The sequence below is a fragment of the Carica papaya genome, chromosome 5, assembly GCF_054855325.1.
Source record: "Carica papaya isolate Zhongbai chromosome 5, ASM5485532v1, whole genome shotgun sequence".
Taxonomy (NCBI): Eukaryota; Viridiplantae; Streptophyta; class Magnoliopsida; order Brassicales; family Caricaceae; genus Carica; species Carica papaya.
In genome coordinates, this window is record NC_142313.1 from 29,436,940 (window position 1) to 29,461,414 (window position 24,475).

Sequence of the window (24,475 nt, forward strand, 5' to 3'; positions counted from 1 at the left end):
CCTTCCCTCCCCCTCCCATCAATTGTTTCCTTGTGCGTTCACACTACACCTCTCCTTCTCGTTCTAATATCGATTAAAATGCCCCTGCTTCTTGACTCACAATTGCGTATAAACCAGCGGACCCTAGTTCCAGTCGCGCGTAACGTCGAACGACCCGTCTGAAAAAAAATTGGTGCGACACGAGGACTTCCCAGGAGGTCACCAATCCAAGGACTACTCTCTCCAAAGCACACTTAACTGCAAAGTTCTGACGGGATCTGGTGCATTAGTGCTGGTATGATCGCACTTGTTTAATTCCGCACTGCAAATACATAAACAACTTCTCCTTTCTTCCCCCTCCTGTCATTTGTTTCCTTGTGCGTGCGCACTGCACCTCCCGTGCTCCTTCTAATATAAAGTAAAATGCTATAGTGCCGTGACTCATATTTGTAAATAAACTTGAGGACCATAATTCAAGTCGCGCGTATCGTCGAAAGAAGCATCTGCAAAAAAATGGGTGGAACACGAGGACTTCCTAAGAAAATGGGTGAAATATAAGGACTTCGCATGTGGTCACCCATCCTAGTGCTACTCTCGCCCAAGCACCCTTAACTTGCGGAGTTCTGATAGAATCCGTTGCATTGGTGCTGGTATGATTGCTCATGTTTCATTCTGCGCTGCAAATACATACACTTTTTCTCCCTCCATCCCCCCTTCCGTCATTTGTTTCCTTGAGCGTGCACTCTGCATCTCTCCTTCTCGTTCTAATATCGATTAAAATGCCCCTGCTTCTTGACTCACATTTGCGTATAAACCAGTGGACCCTAGTTCCAGTCGCGCGTAACGTCGAACGACCCGTCTGAAAAAAAAATTAGTGCGACACGAGGACTTCCCAAGAGGTCACCCATCCGAGTACTACTCTCGCCCAAGCACACTTAACTGCGGAGTTCTGATGGGATCCGGTGCATTAGTGCTGGTATGATCGCAGCTGTTTAATTTTGCGCTGCAAATACATAAACTCCTTCTCCTTTCTTCCCCCTCCCGTTATTTGTTTCATTGTGCGTGCACACTGCACCTCTCGTTCTCGTCCAAATATCAAGTAAAATGCCACGACACCGTGACTCACATTTGCGAATAAATCTGCGAACCATAATTAAAGTCGCTTATAACGTCGAACGGCACATCTGAAAAAAAGAAAATGGGTGCGACACGAGAACTTCCCACGAGGTAACCCATCATTGTACTACTTCCGCCAAAGCACACTTAACTGCGGAGTTCTGATGGGATCCGGTGAATTTGTGCTGGTATGATCGTACCTGTTTATTTCCGCGCTGCAAATACATACACTCCTTCTTCCCTCCCCCCTCCCATCATTTGTTTCCTTGTGCGTTCACACTGTACCTCTCCTTCTCGTTCTAATATCGATTAAAATGCCCCTGATTCTTGACTCACATTTGCGTATAAACTAGCGGACCATAATTCCAGTCGCGCGTAACGTCGAACGACTCATCTGAAAAAAAATTGTTGCGATACGAGGACTTCCCAAGAGGTCACCCATCCGAGTACTACCCTCGCCCAGGCACACTTAACTGCGGAGTTTTGATGGGATCCGGTGCATTAGTGCTGGTATGATCGAACCTGTTTAATTTCGCGCTGCAAATACATAAATTCCTTCTCCTTTCTTCCCCCTCCCGTCATTTGTTTCTGTGTGCGTGCGTACTGCACCTCTCGTTCTCGTTCAAATATCAAGTAAAATGCCACGGCGCCGTGACTCACATTTGCGAATAAATCTGCGGACCATAATTAAAGTCGCGCGTAACGTCGAACTGCAAATCTGAAAAAAAAAATGGGTGCAACACGAGAACTTCCCAGGAGGTAACCCATCATTGTACTACTTTCGGCAAAGCACACTTAACTGCGGAGTTCTGATGGGATCCGGTGCATTTGTGCTGGTGTGACCGCACTTGTTTAATTTCGTACTGAAAAAACATACACTCCTTCTTCCCTCCCCCCCTCCCATCATTTGTTTCCTTGTGCGTTCACACTGCACCTCTCCTTCTCGTTCTAATATCGATTAAAATGCCCCTGATTCTTGACTCACATTTGCGTATAAACCAGCAGACCATAGTTCCAGTCTCGCGTAACGTCGAACGACCCGTCTGAAAAAAAATTGGTGCGACACGAGGACTTCCCAGGTGGTCACCAATCCGAGTACTACTCTCGCCCAAGCACATGTACCTGCAGAGTTCTGATGAGATCCAGTGCATTAGTGCTGGTATGATCGCACCCGTTTAATTCTGCGCTGCAAATATATAAACTCCTTCTCCTTTCTTCCCCCTCCCGTCATTTGTTTCCTTGTGCGTGTGCACTGCACCTCCCGTGCTCGTTCTAATATCAAGTAAAATACCACGACGCCTGACTCACATTTGCGAATAAACCTGAGGACCATAATTCAAGTCGCGCGTAACGTCGAAAGAATCATCTACAAAAAAATGGGTGCAACACGAGGACTTCACAAGAAAATGAGTGAAATATAAGGACTTCGCAGGAGGTAACCCATGCTAGTACTACTCTCGCCCAAGCACCCTTACCTACGGAGTTCTGATAGAATCCGTTGCATTAGTACTGGTATCATCGCACCTGTTTCATTTCGTGCTGAAAATACATACACTCCTTCTCCTTCCCTTCCCTTCCCATCAATTGTTTCCTTGTGCGTTCACACTGCACCTCTCCTTCTCGTTCTAATATCAATTAAAATGCCCCTGCTTCTCGACTCACATTTGCGTATAAACTAGCGGAACCTAGTTCCAGTCGTGCGTAACGTCGAACGACTCGTCTGAAAAAAAATTGGTGCGACACGAGGACTTTGTAGGAGGTCACCCATCCGAGTACTACTCTCGCCCAAGCACACTTAACTGCGGAGTTTTGATGGGATCCGGTGCATTAGTGTTGGTATGATCGCAACCGTTTAATTTCGCGCTGCAAATACATAAACTCCTTCTCCTTTCTTCCCCCTCCCGTCATTTGTTTCCTTGTGCGTGCGAACTGCACCTACCGTGCTCGTTCTAATATCAAGTAAAATGCTACGGTGTCGTGACTCACATTTGCGAATAAACCTGAGGACCATAATTCAAGTCGCGCGTATCGTCGAAAGAATTATCTGCAAAAAAATGGGTGAAATATAAGGACTTCCCAAGAGGTCACCCATCCGAGTACTACTCTCGCCCAAGCACACTTAACTGCAGAGTTCTGATGGGATCCGGTGCATTTGTGCTGGTGTGACAGCACCTGTTTAATTTTGTGCTGAAAATACATACACTCCTTCCCTTCCCCCCTCCCATCAGTTGTTTCCTTGTGCGTTCACACTGCACCTCTCTTTCTCGTTCTAATATCGATTAAAATTCCCCTGATTCTTGACTCACATTTGCATATAAACCAGCGGACTATAGTTCCAGTCGCGCGTAACGTAGAACGACCCATCTGAAAAAAAAATGTTGCGATACGAGGACTTCCCAAGAGGTCACCCATCCGAGTACTACTCTCGCCAAAGCACACTTAACTGCAGAGTTCTGATGGGATCCAGTGCATTAGTGCTGGTATGATGCCACTTGTTTAATTTTGCGCTTCAAATACATACACTCCTTCTCTTTTCTTCCTCATTCCGTCATTTGTTTCCTTGTGCATGCGCATTGCACCTCCCGTACTCGTTCTAATATCAAGTAAAATGCCACGGCGCCATGACTCAAATTTGCAAATAAATTTGCGGACCATAAATCAAGTCGCGCGTAACGTCGAAAGAATCATCTGCAAAAAGATGGGTGCAACTCGAGGACCTCCCAAAAAAATGGGTGAAATATAAGGACTTCGCAGGAGGTCACCCATCCGAGTACTTTGCTCGCCCAAGCACCCTTAACTGCGGAGTTCTGATAGAATCCGTTGCATTAATGCTAGTATGATCCCTCATGTTTCATTCTACACTGCAAATACATACACTCTTTCTCCTTCCATCCCCACTCCGTCATTTGTTTCCTTGTGCGTGCACTCTGCATCTCTCTTTCTTGTTCTAATATCAAGTAATATGCCCCGGCACTGTGACTCACCTTTGCAAATGAACCAGCGGTTCATAATTCCATTTGCGCGTAACGTCGAACAACCTATCCGAAAAAAAATAGGTGCAACACGAGGGCTTCCCAAGTGGTCACCCATCCGAGTACTACTCTCGACCAAGCACACTTAACTGCGGAGTTCTGATAGGACCTGGAGCTTTAGTGCTGGTATGATCGCACCAATTTAATTTTCCGCTGCAAATACATACACTTCTTCTCCTTTCTTCCCCCTCCCGTCATTTGTTTCCTTGTGCGTTCACACTTCACCTCTCATTCTCGTTCTAATATTGATTAAAATGCCCTTGCTTCTTGACTCACATTTGCGTATACACCAGTGGACCCTAATTCTAGTCGCGCGTAACGTCGAACGACTCGTCTGAAAAAAAAAATTAGTGCGACACGAGGACTTCCCACGAGGTCACCCATCCGAGTACTACTCTCGCCCAAGCACACTCAACTGCGGAGTTTTGATGGGATCCGGTGCATTAGTGCTGGTATAATCGCACCCTTTTAATTCTGCGCTGCAAATACATAAACTCCTTCTCCTTTCTTCCCCCTCCCGTCATTTGTTTCCTTGTGCGTGCGCACTGCACCTCCCGTGCTCGTTCTAATATCAAGTAAAATGCTACGGTGCCGTGACTCACATTTGCGAATAAACCTGAGGACCATAATTCAAGTCGCGCGTATCGTCGAAAGAATCATCTGCAAAAAAATGGGTGCAACACGAGGACTTCCTAAGAAAATTGGTGAAATATAAGGACTTCGCAGGAGGTCACCCATCCTAGTGCTACTCTCGCCCAAGCACCCTTAACTTGCGGAGTTCTGACAGAATCCGTTGTATTGGTGCTGGTATGATTGCTCATATTTCATTCTACGCTGCAAATACATACACTTTTTCTCCCTCCATCCACCCTCCCGTCATTTGTTTCCTTGTGCGTGCACTTGGCATCTCTCCTTCTCGTTCTAATATCGATTAAAATGCCCCTGCTTCTTGACTCACATTTGCGTGTAAACCAGTGGACCCTAGTTCCAGTCGCGCGTAACGTCGAACGACCCGTCTGAAAAAAAAATTAGTGCGACACGAGGACTTCCGAGGAGGTCACCCATCCGAGTACTACTCTCGCCCAAGCACACTTAACTGCGGAGTTCTGATGGGATCAGGTGCATTAGTGCTGGTATGATCGCACCTGTTTAATTTCGCGCTGCAAATACATAAATTCCTTCTCCTTTCTTCCCCCTCCCGTCATTTGTTTCTAAGTGCGTGCGCACTGCACCTCTCGTTCTCGTTCAAATATCAAGTACAATGCCATGGCGCCGTGACTCACATTTGCAAATAAATCTGCGGACCATAATTAAAGTCGCCCGTAACGTCGAACGACACATCTGAAAAAAAAAAATGGGTGCAACACGAGAACTTCCCACGAGGTAACCCATCATTGTACTACTTTCACCAAAGCACACTTAACTGCGGAGTTCTGATGGGATCCGGTGCATTTGTGCTGGTATGATCGCACCTGTTTAATTTTGCGCTGCAAATACATAAACTCATTCCCCTTTCTTCCCCCTCCCGTCATTTGTTTCCTTGTGCGTGCGCACTGTACCTCCCGTGCTCGTTCTAATATAAAGTAAAATGCTAAGGTGCCGTGACTCACATTTGCGAATAAACATGAGGACCATAATTCAAGTCGCGCGTATCGTCGAAAGAATCATCTGCAAAAAAATGGGTGCAACACGAGGACTTCCTAAGAAAATTTGTGAAATATAAGGACTGCGCAGGAGGTCACACATCCTAGTGCTACTCTCGCCCAAGCACCCTTAACTTGCGGAGTTCTGACAGAATCCGTTGCATTGGTACTGGTATGATTGCTCACGTTTCATTCTGCGCTGCAAATACATACACTTTATCTCCCTCCATCCCCCCTCCCGTCATTTGTTTCCTTGTGCGTGAACTCTGCATCTCTCATTCTCGTTCTAATATCGATTAAAATGCCCATGCTTCTTGACTCACATTTGCGTATAAACCAGTGGACCCTAGTTCCAGTCGCGCATAACATCAAACGACCCGTCTGAAAAAAAAAATTAGTGCGACACGAGGACTTCCCAGGAGGTCACCCATCCGAGTACTACTCTCGCCCAAGCACAATTAACTGCGGAGTTCTGATGGGATCCGGTGCATTAGTGCTGGTATGATCGCACCTATTTAATTTCGCACTGCAAATACATAAATTCCTTCTCCTTTCTTCCCCCTCCCGTCATTTGTTTCCAAGTGCGTGCACACTGCACCTCTCGTTCTCGTTCAAATATCAACTAAAATACCACGGAGTCGTGACTCACATTTGCGAATAAATTTGCGGACCATAATTAAAGTAGCGCGTAAGGTCGAACGACACATCTGAAAAAAAGAAAATGGGTGCAACACGAGAACTTCCCAGGAGGTAACCCATCATTGTACTACTTTCGCCAAAGCACACTTAACTGCGGAGTTCTGATGGGATCCGGTGCATTTGTGCTGGTGTGATCGCACCTGTTTAATTCCGTGCTGCAAATACATAAACTCCTTCTCCTTTCTTCCCCCTCCCATCATTTGTTTCCTTGTGCGTGCGCACTGCACCTCCCGTGCTCGTTCTAATATCAAGTAAAATGCTACGGTGCCGTGACTCACATTTGCGAATAAACCTGAGGACCATAATTCAAGTCGCGCGTATCGTCGAAAGAATCATCTGCAAAAAAATGTGTGCAACACGAGGACTTCCTAAGAAAATGGGTGAAATATAAGGACTTCGCAAGAGGTCACCCATCCTAGTGCTTCTCTCGCCCAAGCACCCTTAACTTGCGGAGTTCTGATAGAATCCGTTGCATTGGTGCTGGTATGATTGCTCATGTTTCATTCTGTGCTGCAAATACATACACTTTTTCTCCCTCCATCCCCCCTCCCGTCATTTGTTTCCTTGTGCGTGCACTCTGCATCTCTCCTTCTCGTTCTAATATCGATTAAAATGCCCCTGCTTATTGACTCACATTTGCGTATAAACCAGTGGACCCTAGTTCCAGTCGCGCGTAACGTCGAACGACCCGTCTGAAAAAAAAAATTAGTGCGACACGAGGACTTCCCAGGAGGTCACCCATCCGAGTACTACTCTCGCCTAAGCACACTTAAATGCGGAGTTCTGATGGGATCCGGTGCATTAGTGCTGGTATGATCGCAGCTGTTTAATTTTGCGTTGCAAATACATAAACTCATTCCCCTTTCTTCCCCCTCCCGTCATTTGTTTCCTTGCGCGTGCGCACTGCACCTCCCGTTCTCGTTCTAATATCAAGTAAAATGCTACAGCGCCGTGACTCACATTTGCGAATAAACCTGAAGACCATAATTCAAGTCGCGCGTAACATCGAAAGAATCATTTGCAAAAAAATGGGTGCAACACGAGGACTTCACAAGAAAATGGTTGAAATATAAAGACTTCGCAGGATGTAACCCATGCTAGTACTACTCTCGCCCAAGCACCCTAACCTACGGAGTTCTGATAGAATCCGTTGCATTAGTGCTGGTATGATAACACCTGTTTCATTTCGTGCTGAAAATACATATACTCCTTATATTTCCCTCCCCCTCCCATCAATTGTTTCCTTGTGCGTTCACACTGCACCTCTCATTCTCGTTCTAATATCGATTAAAATGCCCCTGCTTCTTGACTCACATTTGCGTATAGACCAGCGGACCCTAGTTCCAGTCGCGCGTAACGTCGAACGACCCATTTGAAAAAAAATTGGTGCGACACGAGGACTTCTCAGGAGGTCACCCATCCGAGTACTACTCTCGCCCAAGCGCACTTAACTGCGGAGTTCTGATGGGATCCGGTGCATTAGTGCTGGTATGATCGCACCCGTTTAATTTCGCGCTGCAAATACATAAACTCCTTCTCATTTCTTCCCCCTCCCGTCATTTGTTTTCTTGTGCGTGCGCACTGCACCTCCCGTGCTCGTTCTAATATCAAGTAAAATGCTACGGTGCCGTGACTCACATTTGCGAATAAACGCGCGTAACGTCGAAACAATCATCTGCAAAAAAATCGGTGCAACACGAGGACTTCACAAGAAAATGGGTGAAATATAAGGACTTCGCAGGAGGTAACCCATGCTAGTACTACTCTCACCCAAGCACCCTTACCTACGGAGTTCTGATAGAATCCGTTGCATTAGTGCTGGTATGATCGCACCTGTTTCATTTCGTGCTGAAAATACATACACTCCTTCTCCTTCCCTCCCCCTCCCATCAATTGTTTCCTTGTGCGTTCACACTGCACCTCTCCTTCTCGTTCTAATATCGATTAAAATGCCCCTGCTTCTTGACTCACATTTGCGTAGAAACCAGCGGACCCCAGTTCCAGTCGAGCGTAACGTCGAACGACCCGTCTGGAAAAAAATTGGTGCGACACGAGGACTTCCCAGGAGGTCACCCATCCGAGAAGTACTCTCGCCCAAGCACACTTAACTGCGGAGTTCTGATGGTATCCGGTGTATTAGTGATAGTATGATCGCACCCGTTTAATTTCGCGCTGCAAATACATAAACTCCTTCTCCTTTCTTCCTCCTCCTGTCATTTGTTTCCTTGTGCGTGCGCACTACACCTACCGTGCTCGTTCTAATATCAAGTAAAATGCTACGGTGCTGTGACTCACATTTTCGAATAAATCTGAGGACCATAATTCAAGTCCCGCGTATCGTCGAAAGAATCATCTGCAAAAAAATGGGTGAAATATAAGGACTTCGCAGGAGGTCACCCATCCTAGTGCTACTCTCGCCCAAGCACCCTTAACTTGCGGAGTTCTGATAGAATCCGTTGCATTGGTGCTGGTATGATTGCTCATGTTTCATTCTGCGCTGCAAATACAAACACTTTTTCTCCCTCCATCACCCCTCCCGTCATTTGTTTCCTTGTGCGTGCACTCTGCATCTCTCATTCTCGTTCTAATATCGATTAAAATGCCCCTGCTTCTTGACTCACATTTGCGTATAAACTATTAGACCCTAGTTCCAGTCGCGCGTAACGTCGAACGACCCGTCTGAAAGAAAAAATTAGTGCGACACGAGAACTTCCCAAGAGGTCACCCATCCGAGTACTACTCTCGTCCAAGCACACTTAACTGCGGAGTTCTAATGGGATCCGTTGCATTAGTGCTGGTACGATGGCACCTGTTTAATTTTGCGCTGCAAATACATAAACAACTTCTCCTTTCTTCCCCCTCCCCTCATTTGTTTCCTTGTGCGTGCGCACTGCACCTTACGTTCTCATTCAAATATCAAGTAAAATGCCACAGCGCCGTGACTCACATTTGCGAATAAACCTGAGGACCATAATTCAAGTCGCGCGTAACGTCGAAAGAATCATTTGCAAAAAAATGGGTGCAACACGAGGACTTCCTAAGAAAATGGGTGAAATATAAGGACTTCGCAGGAGGTCACCCATCCTAGAGCTACTCTCGCCCAATCACCCTTAACTTGCAGAGTTACGATAGAATCCGTTGCATTGGTGCTGGTATGATTGCTCATGTTTCATTCTGCGCTGCAAATACATACACTTTTTCTCCCTCCATCCCCCCTCCCGTCAATTGTTTCCTTGTGCGTTCACACTGCACCTCTCCTTCTCGTTCTAATATCGATTAAAATGCCCCTACTTCTTGACTTACATTTGCGAATAAACCTGAGGACCATAATTCAATTCGCGCGTAACTTCGAAAAAATCATCTGCAAAAAAATGGGTGCAACACGAGGACTTTACAAGAAAATGGGTGAAATATAAGGACTTCGCAGGAGGTAACCCATGCTAGTACTACTCTCGCCCAAGCACCCTTACCTACGGAGTTCTGATAGAATCCGTTGCATTAATGCTGGTATGATCGCACCTGTTTCATTTCGTGCTGAAAATACATACACTCTTTCTCCTTCCCTCCCCCTCCCGTCATTTGTTTCCTTGTGCGTGCACTCTGCATCTCTCTTTCTCGTTCTAATATAGATTAAAATGCCCCTGCTTCTTGATTCACATTTGCGTATAAACCAGTGGACCCTAGTTGCAGTCGCGCATAACGTCGAACGACCGGTCTGAAAAAAAAAATTAGTGCGACACGAGGACTTCCCAGGAGGTCACCCATCCGAGTATTACTCTCGCCCAAGCACACTTAATTACGGAGTTCTAATGGGATCCGGTGCATTAGTGCTAGTATGATCACACCTGTCTAATTTCGCGCTGCAAATACATAAACTCCTTCTCCTTTCTTCCCCCTCCCGTCATTTGTTTCCTTGTGCGTGCGCACTGCACCTCACGTTCTCGTTCAAATATCAAGTAAAATGCCACGGCACCGTGACTCACATTTGCGAATAAATCTGCGGACCATAATTAAAGTCGCGCGTAACGTCGAACGGCACATCTGAAAAAAAGAAGATGGGTGCAACACGAGAACTTCCCAGGAGGTAACCCATCATTGTACTACTTTCGTCAAAGCACACTTAACTGTGGAGTTCTGATGGGATCCGGTGCATTTGTGCTGGTGTGACCGCACCTGTTTATTTCGTGATGAAAATACATACACTCCTTCTTCCCTACCCCCCTCCCATCATTTGTTTCCTTGTGCGTTCACACTGCACCTCTCCTTCTCGTTCTAATATCGATTAAAATGCCCCTGATTCTTGACTCACATTTGCGTATAAACCAGTGGACCATAGTTCCAGTCACGGGTAACGTCGAACGACCCCTCTGAAAAAAAATTGTTGCGATACAAGGACTTCCCAAGAGGTCACACATCCGAGTACTACACTCGCCCAAGCACACTTCACTGCGGAGTTCTGATGGGATCTGGTGCATTAGTGCTGGTATGATCGCACCTGTTTAATTTTGCGCTGCAAATACATAAATTCATTCCCCTTTCTTCCCCCTCCCGTCATTTGTTTCCTTGTGCGTGCGCACTGCACCTCCCGTTCTCGTTCTAATATCAAGTAAAATGCTACAGCGCCGTGACTCACATTTGCGAATAAACCTGAGGACCATAATTTAAGTCGCACGTAACGTTGAAAGAATCATCTGCAAAAAAATTGGTGCAACACGAGGACTTCCCAAGTGGTCACCCATCTGAGTACTACTCTCGCCCAAGCACACTTAACTGCGGAGTTATGATGGGATCTGTTGCATTAGTGCTGGTATGATCGCACCTGATTAATTTCGCGCTGCAAATACATAAACTCCTTCTCCTTTCTTCCCCCTCCCGTCATTTGTTTCCTTGTGGGTGCACTCTGTATCTCTCTTTCTCGTTCTAATATCAAGTAATATGCCCCGACACCGTGACTCACCTTTGCAAATGAACCAGCGGTTTATAATTCCATTCGCGGCTAACGTCGAACAACCCATCCGGAAAAAAATAGGTGCAACACGAGGGCTTCCCAAGTGGTCACCCATCCGAGTACTACTCTCGCCCAAGCACACCTAACTGCGGAGTTCTGATGGAATCCGAAGCTTTAGTGCTGGTATGATCGCACCTGTTTAATTTCGCATTGCAAATACATACACTCCTTCTCCTTTCTTCCCCCTCCCGTCATTTGTTTCCTTGTGCGTTCACACTTCACCTCTCATTCTCGTTCTAATATCGATTAAAATGCCACTGCTTCTTGACTCACATTTGCGTATAAACCAGCGGACCCTAGTTCCAGATGCGCATAACGTCGAACGACCCGTCTGAAAAAAATTGGTGCGACAAGAGGACTACCCAGGAGGTCACCCATCTGAGTACTAATCTCGCCCAAGCGCACTTCACTGCGGAGTTCTGATGGGATCCGGTGCATTAGTGCTGGTATGATCGCACCTGTTTAATTTTGCGCTGCAAATACATAAACTCATTCCCCTTTCTTCCCCCTCCCGTCATTTGTTTCCTTGTGCGTGCGCACTGCACCTCCCGTTCTCGTTCTAATATCAAGTAAAATGCTACAACGCCGTGACTCACATTTGCGAATAAACCTGAGGACCATAATTCAAGTCGCGCGTAACGTCGAAAGAATCATCTGCAAAAAAATAGGTGCAACACGAGGACTTCACAAGAAAATGGGTGAAATATAAGGACTTCGCAGGAGGTAACCCATGCTAGTACTACTCTCGCCCAAGCACCCTTACCTACGGAGTTCTGATAGAATCCGTTGCATTAGTGCTGGTATGATCGCACCTGTTTCATTTCGCGCTGTAAAAACATACACTCCTTCTCCTTTCTTCCCCCTCCTGTCATTTGTTTCCTTGTGCGTGCGCACTGCACCTCTCGTTCTCGTTCAAATATCATGTAAAATGCCACGGCGCCGTGACTCACATTTGCGAATAAATCTGTGGACCATAATTAAAGTCCCGCGTAACGTCGAACGACACATCTGAAGAAAAGAAAATGGGTGCAACACGAGAACTTCCCAAGAGGTAACCCATCATTGTACTACTTTCGCCAAAGCACACTTAACTTCGGAGTTCTGATGGTATCCGGTGCATTTGTGCTGGTGTGACCGCACCTGTTTAATTTGGTGCTGAAAATACATACACTCCTTCTTTCCTCCCCCCTTCCCATCATTTGTTTCCGTTTGCATTCACACTGCACCTCTCCTTCTCGTTCTAATATCGATTAAAATGCCCCTGATTCTTGACTCACATTTGCGTATAAACTAGCGGACCATAGTTCCAGTCGCGCGTAACGTCGAACGACCCATCTGAAAAAAAATTGTTGTGATACGAGGACTTCCCAAGAGGTCACCCATCCGAGTACTATTCTCGCCCAAGGACACTTAACTGCAGAGTTCTGATGAGATCCAGTGCAGTAGTGCTGGTATGATGCCACTTGTTTAATTTTGCGCTTCAAATATATACACTCATTCTCTTTTCTTCCTCATCCCATCATTTGTTTCCTTGTGCGTGCGCACTGCACCTCCCGTACTCGTTCTAATATCAAGTAAAATGCCACGGCGCCGTGACCCACATTTGCGAATAAATCTGCGGACCATAAATCAAGTCGCGCGTAACGTCGAAAGAATCATCTGCAAAAAGATGGGTGCAAAACGAGGACCTTCCAAGAAAATGGGTGAAATATAAGGACTTCGCAGGAGGTCACCCATCCGAGTACTTTTCTCTCCCAAGCACCCTTAACTGCCGAGTTCTGATAGAATACGTTGCATTAGTGCTGGTATGATCCCTCATGTTTCATTCTGCACTGAAAATACATACACTCTTTCTCCTTCCATCCCCCTCCCGTCATTTGTTTCCTTGTGCGTGCACTCTGTATCTCTCTTTCTTGTTCTAATATCAAGTAATATGCCCCGGCACCGTGACTCACCTTTGCAAATGAACCAGCGGTTTATAATTCCATTCCCGCGTAACGTCGAACAACCCATCCGAAAAAAAATAGTTGCGACACGAGGGATTCCCAAGTGGTCACCCATCCGAGTACTACTCTCGCCCAAGCACACTTAACTGCAGAGTTCTGATGGGATCCGGAGCTTTAGTGCTGGTATGATCGCACCTGTTTAATTTCGCGCTACAAATACATACACTCCTTCTCCTTTCTTCCCCCACCCGTCATTTGTTTCCTTGTGCGTTCACACTTCACCTCTCATTCTCGTTCTAATATCGATTAAAATGCCCTTGCTTCATGACTCACATTTGCGTATAAACCAGTGGACCCTAGTTCCAGACGCGCGTAACGTCTAACAACCCGTCTGAAAAAAAAAATTAGTGCGACACGAGGACTTCACAGGAGGTCACCCATCCGAGTACTAATCTCGCCCAAGCACACTTAACTGCGGAGTTCTGATGGGATCAGGTGCATTAGTGCTGGTATGATCGCAACTGTTTAATTTTGCACTGCAAATACATAAACTCATTCCCCTTTCTTCCCCCTCCCGTCATTTGTTTCCTTGTACGTGCGCACTGCACCTCTCGTTCTCGTTCAAATATCAAGTAAAATACTATGGTGCCGTGACTCACATTTGCGAATAAATCTGCGGACCATAATTAAAGTCGCGCGTAACGTCGAACGGCACATCTGAAAAAAAGAAAATGGGTGCAACACGAGGACTTCGCAAGAAAATGGGTGAAATATAAGGACTTCGCAGGAGGTAACCCATGCTAGTACTACTCTCGCCCAAGCACCCTTACCTATGGAGTTCTGATAGAATCTGTTCCATTAGTGCTGGTATGATCGCACCTGTTTCATTTCGTGCTGAAAATACATACACTCCTTCTCCTTCCCTCCTCCTCCCATCAATTGTTTCCTTGTGCGTTCACACTGCACCTCGCTTTCTCGTTCTAATATCGATTAAAATGCCCCTGCTTCTTGACTCACATTTGCGTATAAACCAGCGGACCCCAGTTCCAGTCGCGCATAACGTCGAACGACCCGTCTGAAAAAAAATTGGTGCGACACGAGGACTTCCCACGAGGTCACCCATCCGAGTACTACTCTCGCCCAAGCACACTTAACTGCGGAGTTATGATGGGATCCGGTGAGTAAGTGGTGGTATGATCGCATCTGTTTAATTCCGCGCTGCAAATACATAAATTCCTTCTCCTTTCTTCCCCCTCCCGTCAATTGTTTCCTTGTGCGTGCGCACTGCACCTCCCGTGCTCGTTCTAATATAAAGTAAAATGCTACGGTGCCGTGACTCACATTTGCGAATAAACCTGAGGACCATAATTCAAGTCGCGCATATCGTCGAAAGAATCATATGCAAAAAAATGTGTGCAACACGAGGACTTCCTAAGAAAATGGGTGAAATATAAGGACTTCGCAGGAGGTAACCCATCCTAGTGCTACTCTCGCCCAAGCACCCTTAACTTGCGGAGTTCTGATAAAATCCGTTGCATTGGTGCTGGTATGATTGCTCATGTTTCATTCTGCGCTGCAAATACATACACTTTTTCTCCCTCCATCCCCCCTCCCGTCATTTGTTTCCTTGTGCGTGAACTCTACATCTCTCCTTCTCGTTCTAATATCGATTAAAATGCCCCTGCTTCTTGACTCACATTTGCGTATAAACCAGTGGACCCTAGTTCCAGTCGCGCGTAACGTCGAACGACCCGTCTGAAAAATAAAATAGTGCGTCACGAGGACTTCCCAGGAGGTCACCCATTTGAGTACTACTCTCGCCCAAGCACACTTAACTGTGGAGTTCTAATGGGATCCGGTGCATTAGTGCTGGTATGATCGCACCTGTTTAATTTCGCACTGCAAATACATAAATTCCTTCTCCTTTCTTCCCCCTCCTGTCATTTGTTTCCTTGTGCGTGCGCACTGCACCTCTCGTTCTCGTTCAAATATCAAGTAAAATGCCACGGTGCCGTGACTTACATTTGCGAATAAATCTGCGGACCATAATTAATGTCGTGAGTAACGTCGAACGGCATATCTGAAAAAAAGAAAATGGGTGCAACACGAGAACTTCCCAGGAGGTAACCCATCATTGTACTACTTTCACCAAAGCACACTTAACTGCGGACTTCTGATGGGATCCGGTGCATTTGTGCTGGTGTGACCGCACCTGTTTAATTTTGTGCTGAAAATACATACACTCCTTCTTCCCTCCCCCCCTCCCATCATTTGTTTCCTTGTGCGTTCACACTGCACCTCTCCTTCTCGTTCTAACATCGATTAAAATGCCCCTAATTCTTGACTAACATTTGCGTATAAACCAGCGGACCATAGTTCCAGTCGCGCGTAATGTCGAACGATCCATCTGAAAAGAAATTGTTGCGATACGAGGACTTCCCAAGAGGTCACCCATCCGAGTACTACTCTCGCCCAAGCACACTTAACTGCAGGGTTCTGATGGGATCCAGTGCATTAGCGCTAGTATAATGCCACTTGTTCAATTTTGCGCTTCAAATACATACACTCCTTCTCTTTTCTTCCACATCCCGTCATTTGTTTCCTTGTGCGTGCGCACTGCACCTCCTGTACTCGTTCTACTATCAAGTAAAATGCCACGGCGCCGTGACTCACATTTGTGAATAAACCTGCGGACCATAAATCAAGTCGCAAGTAACGTCGAAAGAATCATCTGCAAAAAGATGGGTGCAACACGAGGACCTCCCAAGAAAATGGGTGAAATATAAGGACTTCGCAGGAGGTCACCGATCCGAGTTCTTTTCTCGCCCAAGCACCCTTAACTGCGGAATTCTGATAGAATCCGTTGCATTAGTGCTGGTAAGATCCCTCATGTTTCATTCTGCACTGCAAATACATACACTCTTTCTCCTTCCATTTTCCGTCCCGTCATTTGTTTCCTTGTGCGTGCGCACTGCATCTCTCGTTCTCATTCAAATATCAAGTAAAATGCCACGGCGCCGTGACTCACCTTTGCAAATGAACCAGCAGTTTAGAATTCCATTCGCGCGTAACGTCGAACAACCCATCTGAAAAAAAATAGGTGCAACACGAGGGCTTCCCAGATGGTCACCGATCCGAGTACTACTTTCGCCAAAGCACACTTAACTGAGGAGTTCTGATGGGATCCGGTGCTTTTGTGCTGGTGTGACCGCACCTGTTTAATTTCGTGCTGAAAATACATACACTCTTTCTTCCCTCCGCCCCTCCCATCATTTGTTTCTTTGTGCGTTCACACTGCATCTCTCCTTCTCGTTCTAATATCGATTAAAATGCCCCTGATTCTTGACTCACATTTGCGTATAAACCAGCGGACCCTAGTTCCAGTCGCGCGTAACGTCGAACGACCCGTTTGAAAAAAAATTGGTGCGACACGAGGACTTCCCAGGAGTTCACCCATCCGAGTACTACTCTCGCCCAAGCTCACATAACTGCGGAGTTCTGATTGGATAAGGTGCATTAGTGCTGGTATGATCGCACCTGTTTAATTCCGCGCTGCAAATACATAAACTCCTTCTCCTTTTTTCCCCCTCCCATCATTTGTTTCCTTGTGCGTGCGCACTGCACCTCCCGTGCTCGTTCTAATGTCAAGTAAAATGCTATGGTGCCGTGACTCACATTTGCGAATAAACCTGTGGACCATAATTCAAGTCGCGCGTATCGTCGAAAGAATCGTCTGCCAAAAAATGGGTGCAACACGAGGAGTTCAGAAGAAAATGGTTGAAATATAAGGACTTCGCAGGAGGTAACCCATGCTAGTACTACTCTCGCCCAAGCACCCTTACCTACGGAGTTTTGATAGAATCCGTTGCATTAGTGCTGGTATGATCGCACCTATTTTATTTCGTGCTGAAAATACATACACTCCTTCTCATTCCCTCCCCCTCCCATCAATTGTTTCCTTGTGCGTTCACACTGCACCTCTCATTCTCTTTCTAACATCGATTAAAATGCCCCTGCTTCTTGACTCACATTTGCGTATAAACCAGTGGACCCTAGTTCAAGTCGCGTATAACGTCGAACGACCCGTCTGAAAAAAAATTGGTGCGACACGAAGACTTCCCAGGAGGTCACCAATCCGAGTACTACTCTCGCCAAAGCACACTTAACTGCGGAGTTCTGATGGGATCCGGTTCATTAGTGCTGGTATGATCGCACCCGTTTATTCGCAGGTGCGATCATACCAGCACTAATGCACCGGATCCCATCAGAACTCCGAAGTTAAGTGTGCTTGGGCGAGAGTAGTACTCAGATGGGTGACCTCCTGGGAAGTTCTCGTGTCGCACTAATTTTTTTTTTCAGACGGGTCGTTCGACGTTACGCGCGACTGGAACTAGGGTCCACTGGTTTATACGCAAATGTGAGTCAAGAAGCAGGGGCATTTTAATCGATATTAGAACGAGGAGAGATGCAGAGTGCACGCACAAGGAAACAAATGACGGGAGGGGGGGATGGAGGGAGAAAAAGTGTATGTATTTGCAGCACATAATGAAACATGAGCAATCATACTAGCACAAATGCAACGGATTCTATCAGAACTCCGCAAGTTAAGGGTGCTTGGGCGAGAGTAGCACTAGGATGGGTGACCTTTTGCGAAGTCCTTATATTTCACCCATTTTCTTAGGAAGTCCTCGTGTTGCACCCATTTTTTTGCAGATGATTCTTTCGACGATACGCGCGACTTGAATTATGGTCCTCAGGTTTATTCGCAAATGTGAGTCACGGCACCGTAACATTTTACTTTATATTAGAACGAGCACGGGAGGTGCAGTGCGCACGCACAAGGAAACAAATGACGGGAGGGGGAAGAAAGGAGAAGGAGTTTATGTATTTGCAGCACAGAATTAAACGGGTGCGATCATACCAGCAATAATGCACCGGATCCCGTCAGAACTCCGTTGTGAAGTGTGCTTGGGCGAGATTAGTACTCGGATGGGTGACCTCCTGGGAAGTCCTCGTGTCGCACCAATTTTTTTTCAGACGGGTCGTTCGACGTTACGCACGTCTGGAACTAGGGTCCGCTAGTTTATACGCAAATGTGAGTCAAGAAGCAGGGGCATTTTAATCGATATTAGAACGAGAATGAGAGGGGAAGTGTGAACGCACAAGGAAACAAATTACGGGAGGGGGAAGAAAGGAGAAGGAGTGTATGTATTTGCAGCGTGAAATTAAACAGGTGCGATCATACCAGCACTAAAGCTCCTGATTCCATCAGAACTCCGCAGTTAAGTGTGCTTCGGAAAAAGTAATACTCGGATGGGTGACCACTTGGGAAGCCCTCGTGTTGCACCAATTTTTTTTCGGATGGGTTGTTCGACGTTACGCACGAATGGAATTATAAACCGCCGGTTCATTTGCAAAGGTGAGTCACGGTGCCGGGGCATATTACTTGATATTAGAACGAGAAGGAGAGATGCAGAGTGTATGCACAAGGAAACAAATGAAGGGAGGGGGGATGGAGGGAGAAAAAGTGTATGTATTTTCAGCAAGAAATGAAACAGGTGCGATCATACCAGCATTAATGCAACGGATTCTATCAGAACTCTGTAGGTAAGGGTGCTTGGGCGAGAGTAGTACTAGCATGGGTTACCTCCTGCGAAGTCCTTATATTTCACCCATTTTCTTAGAAAGTCCTCGTGTTGCACCCATTTTTTTGCAGATGATTCTTTCGACGATACGCGCGACTTGAATTATGGTCCTCAGGTTTATTCGCAAATGTGAGTCACGGCACCGTAGCATTTTACTTGATATTAGAACGAGCACGGGAGGTGCAGTGCGCACGCACAAGGAAACAAATGACGGGAGGGGGGAAGAAAGGAGAAGGAATTTATGTATTTGCAGCGCAAAATTAAACGGGTGCTATCATACCAGCTCTAATGCACCGGATCCCATCAAAACTCCGCAGTTAACTGTGCTTGGGCGAGAGTAGTACTCGGATGGGTGACCTCCTGGGAAGTCCTCGTATCGCAACAATTTTTTTTCAGCACTAAATGAAACAGGTGCTATCATACCAGCACTAATGCAACGGATTCTATCAGAATTCCGTAGGTAAGGGTGCTTGGGCGAGAGTAGTACTAGCATGGGTTACCTCCTGCGAAGTCCTTATATTTCACCCATTTTCTTGTGAAGTTCTTGTGTTGCACCCATTTTTTTGCAGATGATTCTTTCGACATTACGCGCGACTTGAATTATGGTCCTCAGGTTTATTCGCAAATGTGAGTCACGGCGCTGTGGCATTTTACTTGATATGTGAACGAGAACGGGAGGTGCAGTTCGCACGCACAAGGACACAAATGACGGGAGGGGGAAGAAAGGGGAATGAGTTTATGTATTTGCAGCGGAAAATTAACAGGTTCGATCATACCAGCACTATTGCACCGGATCCCATCAGAACTCTGTAGTTAAGTGTGCTTGGGCGAGATTAGTACTCAGATGGGTGACCTCCTGGGAAGTCCTCGTGTTGCACCAATTTTTTTTCAGACGGGTCGTTCGACGTTACGCGCGTCTGGAACTAGAGTCCGCTAGTTTATACGCAAATGTGAGTCAAGAAGTAGGGGCATTTTAATAGATATTATAACGAGAATGAGAGGTGAAGTGTGAACGCACAAGGAAACAAATGACGGGAGGGGGAAGAAAGGAGAAGGAGTATATGTATTTACAGCGCGAAATTAAACAGGTGCGATCATACCAGCACTAAAGCCCCGGATCCCATCAGAACTCCGCAGTTAAGTGTGCTTGGGCGAGAGTAGTACTCGGATGGGTGACCACTTGGGAAGCCCTCGTGTTGTACCTATTTTTTTTCGGATGGGTTGTTCGACGTTACGCGCGAATGGTATAAACTGCTGGTTCATTTGCAGAGGTGACTCACGGTTCATTTGCATATTACATGATATTAGAACGAGAAGGAGAGATGCATAGTGCACGCACAAGGAAATAAATGACGGGAGGGGGGATGGAGGGAGAAAAAGTGTATGTATTTGCAGCACAGAATGAAACATGAGCAATCATACCAGCACCAATGCAACGGATTCTATCAGAACTCCGTAAGTTAAGGGTGCTTGGGCGAGAGTAGCACTAGGATGGGTGACTCATGCGAAGTCTTTATATTTCACCCATTTTCTTGGGAGGTCCTCGTGTTGCACCCATCTTTTTGCAGATGATTCTTTCGACGTTACGCGCGACTTGATTTATGGTCCGCAGGTTTATTCGCAAATGTGAGTCACGGCGCCGTGGCATTTTACTTGATATTAGAACAAGTACGGGAGGTGCAGTGCGCACGCACAAGGAAACAAATGACGGGAGGAGGAAGAAAAGAGAAGGAGTGTATGTATTTGAAGCGCAAAATTAAACAAGTGGCATCATACCAGCACTTATGCACTGGATCCCATCAGAACTCTGCAGTTAAGGGTGCTTGGGCGAGAGTAGTACTCGGATGGGTGACCTCTTGGGAAGTCCTCGTATCGCAATAATTTTTTTTCAGATGGGTCGTTCGACGTTACGCGCGACTGGAACTATGGTCCGCTAGTTTATACGCAAATGTGAGTCAAGAATCAGGGGCATTTTAATCGATATTCGAACGAGAAGGAGATGTGCAGTGTGAACGCACAAGGAAACAAATGATGGGAGGGGGGGAGGAAAGAAGGAGTGTATGTATTTTCAGCACGAAATTAAATAGGTGCGGTCACACCAACACTAATGCACCGGATCCCATCAGAACTCCGCAGTTAAGTGTGCTTTGCCGAAAGTAGTACAATGATGGGTTACCTCCTGGGAAGTTCTCGTGTTGCACCCATTTTTTTTTTTTTCAGATTTGTCGTTCGACGTTACGCGCGACTTTAATTATGGTCCGCAGATTTATTCGCAAATGTGAGTCACCGCGCCGTGGCATTTTACTTGATATTTGAACGAGAACGAGAGGTCCAGTGCGCACGCACAAGGAAACAAATGACCGGAGGGGGAAGAAAGGAGAAGGAATTTATGTATTTGCAACGCGAAATTAAACAGGTTCGATCATACCAGCACTAATGCACCGGATCCCATCAGAACTCCGCAGTTAAGTGTGCTTGGGTGAGAGTAGTACTCGGATGGGTGACCTCTTGGGAAGTCCTCGTATCGCAACAATTTTTTTTCAGATGAGTCGTTCGACGTTACGCGCGACTGGAACTATGGTCCGCTGGTTTATACGCAAATGTGAGTCAAGAATCAGGGGCATTTTAATCGATATTAGAACGAGAAGGAGAGGTGCAATGTGAACGCACAAGAAAACAAATGATGGGAGGGGGGGAGGGAAGAAGGAGTGTATGTATTTGCAGCGCGAAATTAAACAGGTACGATCATACCAGCACAAATGCACCGGATCCCATCAGAACTCCGCAGTTAAGTGTGCTTTGGCGAAAGTAGTACAATAATGGGTTACCTCGTGGGAATTTCTCGTGTTGCACCCATTTTCTTTTTTTCAGATGTGCCGTTCGACGTTATGCGCGACTTTAATTATGGTCCGCAGATATATTCGCAAATGTGAGTCACGGTGTCGTGGCATTTGACTTGATATTTGAACGAGAACGAGAGGTGCAGTGTGCACGCACAATGAAACAAATGACGGGAGGGGGAAGAAAGGAGAAGGAGTTTATGTTTTTGCAGTGCGAAATTAAACAGGTGCGATCATACCAGCACTAATGCACCGGATCCTATCAGAACTCCGCAGTTAAGTGTGTTTGGGCGAGAGTAGTACTCGGATGGGTGACCTCTTGGGAAGTCCTTGTGTCGCACTAATTTTTTTTTCAAACGGGTCGTTCGACGTTACGCTCGACTGGAACTAGGGTCCACTGGTTTATACGCAAATGTGAGTCAAGAAGCAGGGGCATTTTAATCGATATTAGAACGAGAAGGAGAGATGCATAGTGCACGCACAAGGAAACAAATGACGGGAGGGGGGATAGAGGGAGAAAAAGTGTATGTATTTGCAGCGCAGAATGAAACATGAGCAATCATACCAGCACCAATGCAACGTATTCTATCAGAACTCCGCAAGTTAAGGGTGCTTGGGCGAGAGTAGCACTAGGATGGGTGACCTCATGCAAAGTCCTTATATTTCACCCATTTCTTAGGAAGTCCTCGTGTTCCACCCATTTTTTTGCAGATGATTCTTTCGACGATACGCGCGACTTGAATTATGGTCCTCAAGTTTATTCTCAAATGTGAGTCACGGCACCGTAGCATTTTACTTTATATTAGAAGGAGCACGGGAGGTGCAGTGCGCACGCACAAGGAAACAAATGACAGGAGGGGGAAGAAAGGAGAAGTTGTTTATGTATTTACAGTGCGGAATTAAACGGGTGCGATCATACCAGTACTAATGCACTGGATCCCGTCAGAACTCCGCAGTTAAGTGTGCTTTGGCGAGAGTAGTACTCGGATTGGTGTCCTCCTGGGAAGTCCTCGTGTCGCACCAATTTTTTTTCAGACGGGTCGTTCGACGTTACGCGCGACTGGAACTAGGGTCCGCTGGTTTATACGCAAATGTGAGTCAAGAAACAGGGGCATTTTAATCGATATTAGAACGAGAAGGACAGGTGCAGTGTGAACGCACAAGGAAACAATCAATTGGAGGGGGAGGGAAGGAGAAGGAGTGTATGTATTTTCAGCACGAAATGAAACAGGTGCTATCATACCAGCACTAATGCAACGGATTCTATCAGAACTCCGAAGGTAAGGGTGCTTGGGCGAGAGTAGTACTAGCATGGGTTACCTCCTGCGAAGTCCTTATATTTCACCCATTTTCTTGTGAAGTCCTCGTGTTGCACCCATTTTTTAACAGATGATTCTTTCGACGTTACGCGCGACTTGAATTATGGTCCTCGTGCCGCATTAATTTTTTTTTTTCAGACGGGTCGTTCGACGTTACGTGCGACTAGAACTAGGGTCCACTGGTTTATACACAAATGTGAGTCAAGAAGCAGGGGCATTTTAATCGATATTAGAACGAGAAGGAGAGATGCAGAGTGCACGCACAAGGAAACAAATGACGGGAGGGGTAGGGAAGGAGAAAGAGTGTATGTATTTTCAGCACGAAATGAAACAGGTGCGATCATACCAGCACTAATGCATCGGATTCTATCAGAACTCCGTAGGTAAGGTGCTTGGGCGAGAGTAGTACTAGAATGGGTTACCTCCTGCGAAGTCCTTATATTTCACCCAATTTCTTGTGAAGTCCTCGTGTTGCACCCATTTTTTAACAGATGATTCTTTCGATGTTACGCGCGACTTGAATTATGGTCCTCATGTTTATTCACAAATGTGAGTCACGGCACCGTAGTATTTTACTTGATATTAGAACGAGCACGGGAGGTGCAGTGCGCACGCACAAGGAAAGAAATGACGGGAGGGGGAGGAAAGGAGAAGGAGTTTATGTATTTGCAGCGCAGAATTAAGCGGGTGCGATCATACCAGCACTAATGCACTGGATCCCATCAGAACTCTGCAGTTAAGTTTGCTTGGGCGAGAGTAGTACTCGGATGGGTGAGCTCTTGGGAAGTCCTTGTGTCGCACCAATTTTTTTTTAGACGGATCGTTCGACGTTACACGCGATTGGAACTATGGTCTGCTGGTTTATACGCAAATGTGAGTCAAGAAGCAGGGGCATTTTAATCGATATTAGAACGAGAAGGAGAGGTGCAGTGTGAACGCACAAGGAAACAATTGATGGGAGGGGGAGGGAAGGAGAAGGAGTGTATGTATTTTCAGCACGAAATGAAACAGGTGCGATCATACCAGCACCAATGCATCGGATTCTATCAGAACTCAGTAGGTAATGGTGCTTGGGCGAGAGTAGTACTAGCATGGGTTACCTCCTGCGAAGTCCTTATATTTCACCCATTTTCTTGTGAAGTCCTCGTGTTGCACCCATTTTTTTGCAGATGATTCTTTCGACATTACGCGCGACTTGAATTATGGTGCTCAGGTTTATTCGCAAATGTGAGTCACGGTGCCGTGGCA

The 24,475-nt window shown here is 46.3% G+C and overlaps 6 non-coding genes and 41 pseudogenes across 6 annotated transcripts; 12 read left to right on the top strand and 35 right to left on the bottom strand.

Moving 5' to 3' along the window:
- Window positions 1-169: 169 nt before the first annotated feature.
- LOC148260868 (5S ribosomal RNA) lies at window positions 170-288 on the bottom strand (annotated as a pseudogene).
- A 562-nt stretch (window positions 289-850) lies between these two features.
- On the bottom strand, window positions 851-969 carry LOC148260869 (5S ribosomal RNA). Its single transcript, XR_015820045.1, has one exon. It is a non-coding gene; the product is annotated as a 5S ribosomal RNA (ribosomal RNA).
- A 209-nt stretch (window positions 970-1,178) lies between these two features.
- On the bottom strand, window positions 1,179-1,297 carry LOC148260870 (5S ribosomal RNA; annotated as a pseudogene).
- A 203-nt stretch (window positions 1,298-1,500) lies between these two features.
- Window positions 1,501-1,619, bottom strand: LOC148260871 (5S ribosomal RNA; annotated as a pseudogene).
- A 207-nt stretch (window positions 1,620-1,826) lies between these two features.
- On the bottom strand, window positions 1,827-1,945 carry LOC148260872 (5S ribosomal RNA; annotated as a pseudogene).
- Window positions 1,946-2,149: 204 nt separating this feature from the next.
- On the bottom strand, window positions 2,150-2,268 carry LOC148260873 (5S ribosomal RNA; annotated as a pseudogene).
- Window positions 2,269-2,826: 558 nt separating this feature from the next.
- LOC148260874 (5S ribosomal RNA) lies at window positions 2,827-2,945 on the bottom strand (annotated as a pseudogene).
- A 205-nt stretch (window positions 2,946-3,150) lies between these two features.
- LOC148260875 (5S ribosomal RNA) lies at window positions 3,151-3,269 on the bottom strand (annotated as a pseudogene).
- Window positions 3,270-3,470: 201 nt separating this feature from the next.
- LOC148260876 (5S ribosomal RNA) lies at window positions 3,471-3,588 on the bottom strand (annotated as a pseudogene).
- Window positions 3,589-4,148: 560 nt separating this feature from the next.
- Window positions 4,149-4,267, bottom strand: LOC148260877 (5S ribosomal RNA; annotated as a pseudogene).
- Window positions 4,268-4,474: 207 nt separating this feature from the next.
- LOC148260878 (5S ribosomal RNA) lies at window positions 4,475-4,593 on the bottom strand (annotated as a pseudogene).
- A 562-nt stretch (window positions 4,594-5,155) lies between these two features.
- LOC148260879 (5S ribosomal RNA) lies at window positions 5,156-5,274 on the bottom strand (annotated as a pseudogene).
- A 208-nt stretch (window positions 5,275-5,482) lies between these two features.
- Window positions 5,483-5,601, bottom strand: LOC148260880 (5S ribosomal RNA; annotated as a pseudogene).
- A 563-nt stretch (window positions 5,602-6,164) lies between these two features.
- Window positions 6,165-6,283, bottom strand: LOC148260881 (5S ribosomal RNA). The gene has a single exon (XR_015821218.1). It is a non-coding gene; the product is annotated as a 5S ribosomal RNA (ribosomal RNA).
- A 209-nt stretch (window positions 6,284-6,492) lies between these two features.
- On the bottom strand, window positions 6,493-6,611 carry LOC148260882 (5S ribosomal RNA; annotated as a pseudogene).
- Window positions 6,612-7,174: 563 nt separating this feature from the next.
- LOC148260883 (5S ribosomal RNA) lies at window positions 7,175-7,293 on the bottom strand (annotated as a pseudogene).
- A 559-nt stretch (window positions 7,294-7,852) lies between these two features.
- LOC148260884 (5S ribosomal RNA) lies at window positions 7,853-7,971 on the bottom strand. Its single transcript, XR_015819684.1, has one exon. It is a non-coding gene; the product is annotated as a 5S ribosomal RNA (ribosomal RNA).
- A 214-nt stretch (window positions 7,972-8,185) lies between these two features.
- Window positions 8,186-8,304, bottom strand: LOC148260885 (5S ribosomal RNA; annotated as a pseudogene).
- A 205-nt stretch (window positions 8,305-8,509) lies between these two features.
- Window positions 8,510-8,628, bottom strand: LOC148260886 (5S ribosomal RNA; annotated as a pseudogene).
- A 533-nt stretch (window positions 8,629-9,161) lies between these two features.
- LOC148260887 (5S ribosomal RNA) lies at window positions 9,162-9,280 on the bottom strand (annotated as a pseudogene).
- Window positions 9,281-10,197: 917 nt separating this feature from the next.
- Window positions 10,198-10,316, bottom strand: LOC148260888 (5S ribosomal RNA; annotated as a pseudogene).
- A 209-nt stretch (window positions 10,317-10,525) lies between these two features.
- Window positions 10,526-10,644, bottom strand: LOC148260889 (5S ribosomal RNA; annotated as a pseudogene).
- A 203-nt stretch (window positions 10,645-10,847) lies between these two features.
- On the bottom strand, window positions 10,848-10,966 carry LOC148260890 (5S ribosomal RNA; annotated as a pseudogene).
- Window positions 10,967-11,171: 205 nt separating this feature from the next.
- Window positions 11,172-11,290, bottom strand: LOC148260891 (5S ribosomal RNA; annotated as a pseudogene).
- Window positions 11,291-11,495: 205 nt separating this feature from the next.
- Window positions 11,496-11,614, bottom strand: LOC148260892 (5S ribosomal RNA; annotated as a pseudogene).
- A 204-nt stretch (window positions 11,615-11,818) lies between these two features.
- On the bottom strand, window positions 11,819-11,937 carry LOC148260893 (5S ribosomal RNA; annotated as a pseudogene).
- A 563-nt stretch (window positions 11,938-12,500) lies between these two features.
- On the bottom strand, window positions 12,501-12,619 carry LOC148260894 (5S ribosomal RNA; annotated as a pseudogene).
- An 882-nt stretch (window positions 12,620-13,501) lies between these two features.
- LOC148260895 (5S ribosomal RNA) lies at window positions 13,502-13,620 on the bottom strand. Its single transcript, XR_015819845.1, has one exon. It is a non-coding gene; the product is annotated as a 5S ribosomal RNA (ribosomal RNA).
- A 207-nt stretch (window positions 13,621-13,827) lies between these two features.
- Window positions 13,828-13,946, bottom strand: LOC148260896 (5S ribosomal RNA; annotated as a pseudogene).
- A 563-nt stretch (window positions 13,947-14,509) lies between these two features.
- On the bottom strand, window positions 14,510-14,628 carry LOC148260897 (5S ribosomal RNA; annotated as a pseudogene).
- Window positions 14,629-15,190: 562 nt separating this feature from the next.
- Window positions 15,191-15,309, bottom strand: LOC148260898 (5S ribosomal RNA; annotated as a pseudogene).
- Window positions 15,310-15,518: 209 nt separating this feature from the next.
- On the bottom strand, window positions 15,519-15,637 carry LOC148260899 (5S ribosomal RNA; annotated as a pseudogene).
- An 883-nt stretch (window positions 15,638-16,520) lies between these two features.
- On the bottom strand, window positions 16,521-16,639 carry LOC148260900 (5S ribosomal RNA; annotated as a pseudogene).
- A 204-nt stretch (window positions 16,640-16,843) lies between these two features.
- On the bottom strand, window positions 16,844-16,962 carry LOC148260901 (5S ribosomal RNA; annotated as a pseudogene).
- Window positions 16,963-17,521: 559 nt separating this feature from the next.
- LOC148260902 (5S ribosomal RNA) lies at window positions 17,522-17,640 on the bottom strand (annotated as a pseudogene).
- Window positions 17,641-17,650: 10 nt separating this feature from the next.
- LOC148260903 (5S ribosomal RNA) lies at window positions 17,651-17,769 on the top strand. The gene has a single exon (XR_015821080.1). It is a non-coding gene; the product is annotated as a 5S ribosomal RNA (ribosomal RNA).
- Window positions 17,770-18,330: 561 nt separating this feature from the next.
- LOC148260904 (5S ribosomal RNA) lies at window positions 18,331-18,449 on the top strand (annotated as a pseudogene).
- Window positions 18,450-19,334: 885 nt separating this feature from the next.
- LOC148260905 (5S ribosomal RNA) lies at window positions 19,335-19,453 on the top strand (annotated as a pseudogene).
- A 377-nt stretch (window positions 19,454-19,830) lies between these two features.
- On the top strand, window positions 19,831-19,949 carry LOC148260906 (5S ribosomal RNA; annotated as a pseudogene).
- Window positions 19,950-20,154: 205 nt separating this feature from the next.
- Window positions 20,155-20,273, top strand: LOC148260907 (5S ribosomal RNA). Its single transcript, XR_015819576.1, has one exon. It is a non-coding gene; the product is annotated as a 5S ribosomal RNA (ribosomal RNA).
- A 558-nt stretch (window positions 20,274-20,831) lies between these two features.
- LOC148260908 (5S ribosomal RNA) lies at window positions 20,832-20,949 on the top strand (annotated as a pseudogene).
- Window positions 20,950-21,153: 204 nt separating this feature from the next.
- Window positions 21,154-21,272, top strand: LOC148260909 (5S ribosomal RNA; annotated as a pseudogene).
- A 210-nt stretch (window positions 21,273-21,482) lies between these two features.
- Window positions 21,483-21,601, top strand: LOC148260910 (5S ribosomal RNA; annotated as a pseudogene).
- A 204-nt stretch (window positions 21,602-21,805) lies between these two features.
- Window positions 21,806-21,924, top strand: LOC148260911 (5S ribosomal RNA; annotated as a pseudogene).
- A 209-nt stretch (window positions 21,925-22,133) lies between these two features.
- On the top strand, window positions 22,134-22,252 carry LOC148260912 (5S ribosomal RNA; annotated as a pseudogene).
- Window positions 22,253-22,813: 561 nt separating this feature from the next.
- On the top strand, window positions 22,814-22,932 carry LOC148260913 (5S ribosomal RNA; annotated as a pseudogene).
- Window positions 22,933-23,912: 980 nt separating this feature from the next.
- Window positions 23,913-24,031, top strand: LOC148260914 (5S ribosomal RNA; annotated as a pseudogene).
- The last annotated feature ends 444 nt before the right edge of the window (window positions 24,032-24,475 follow it).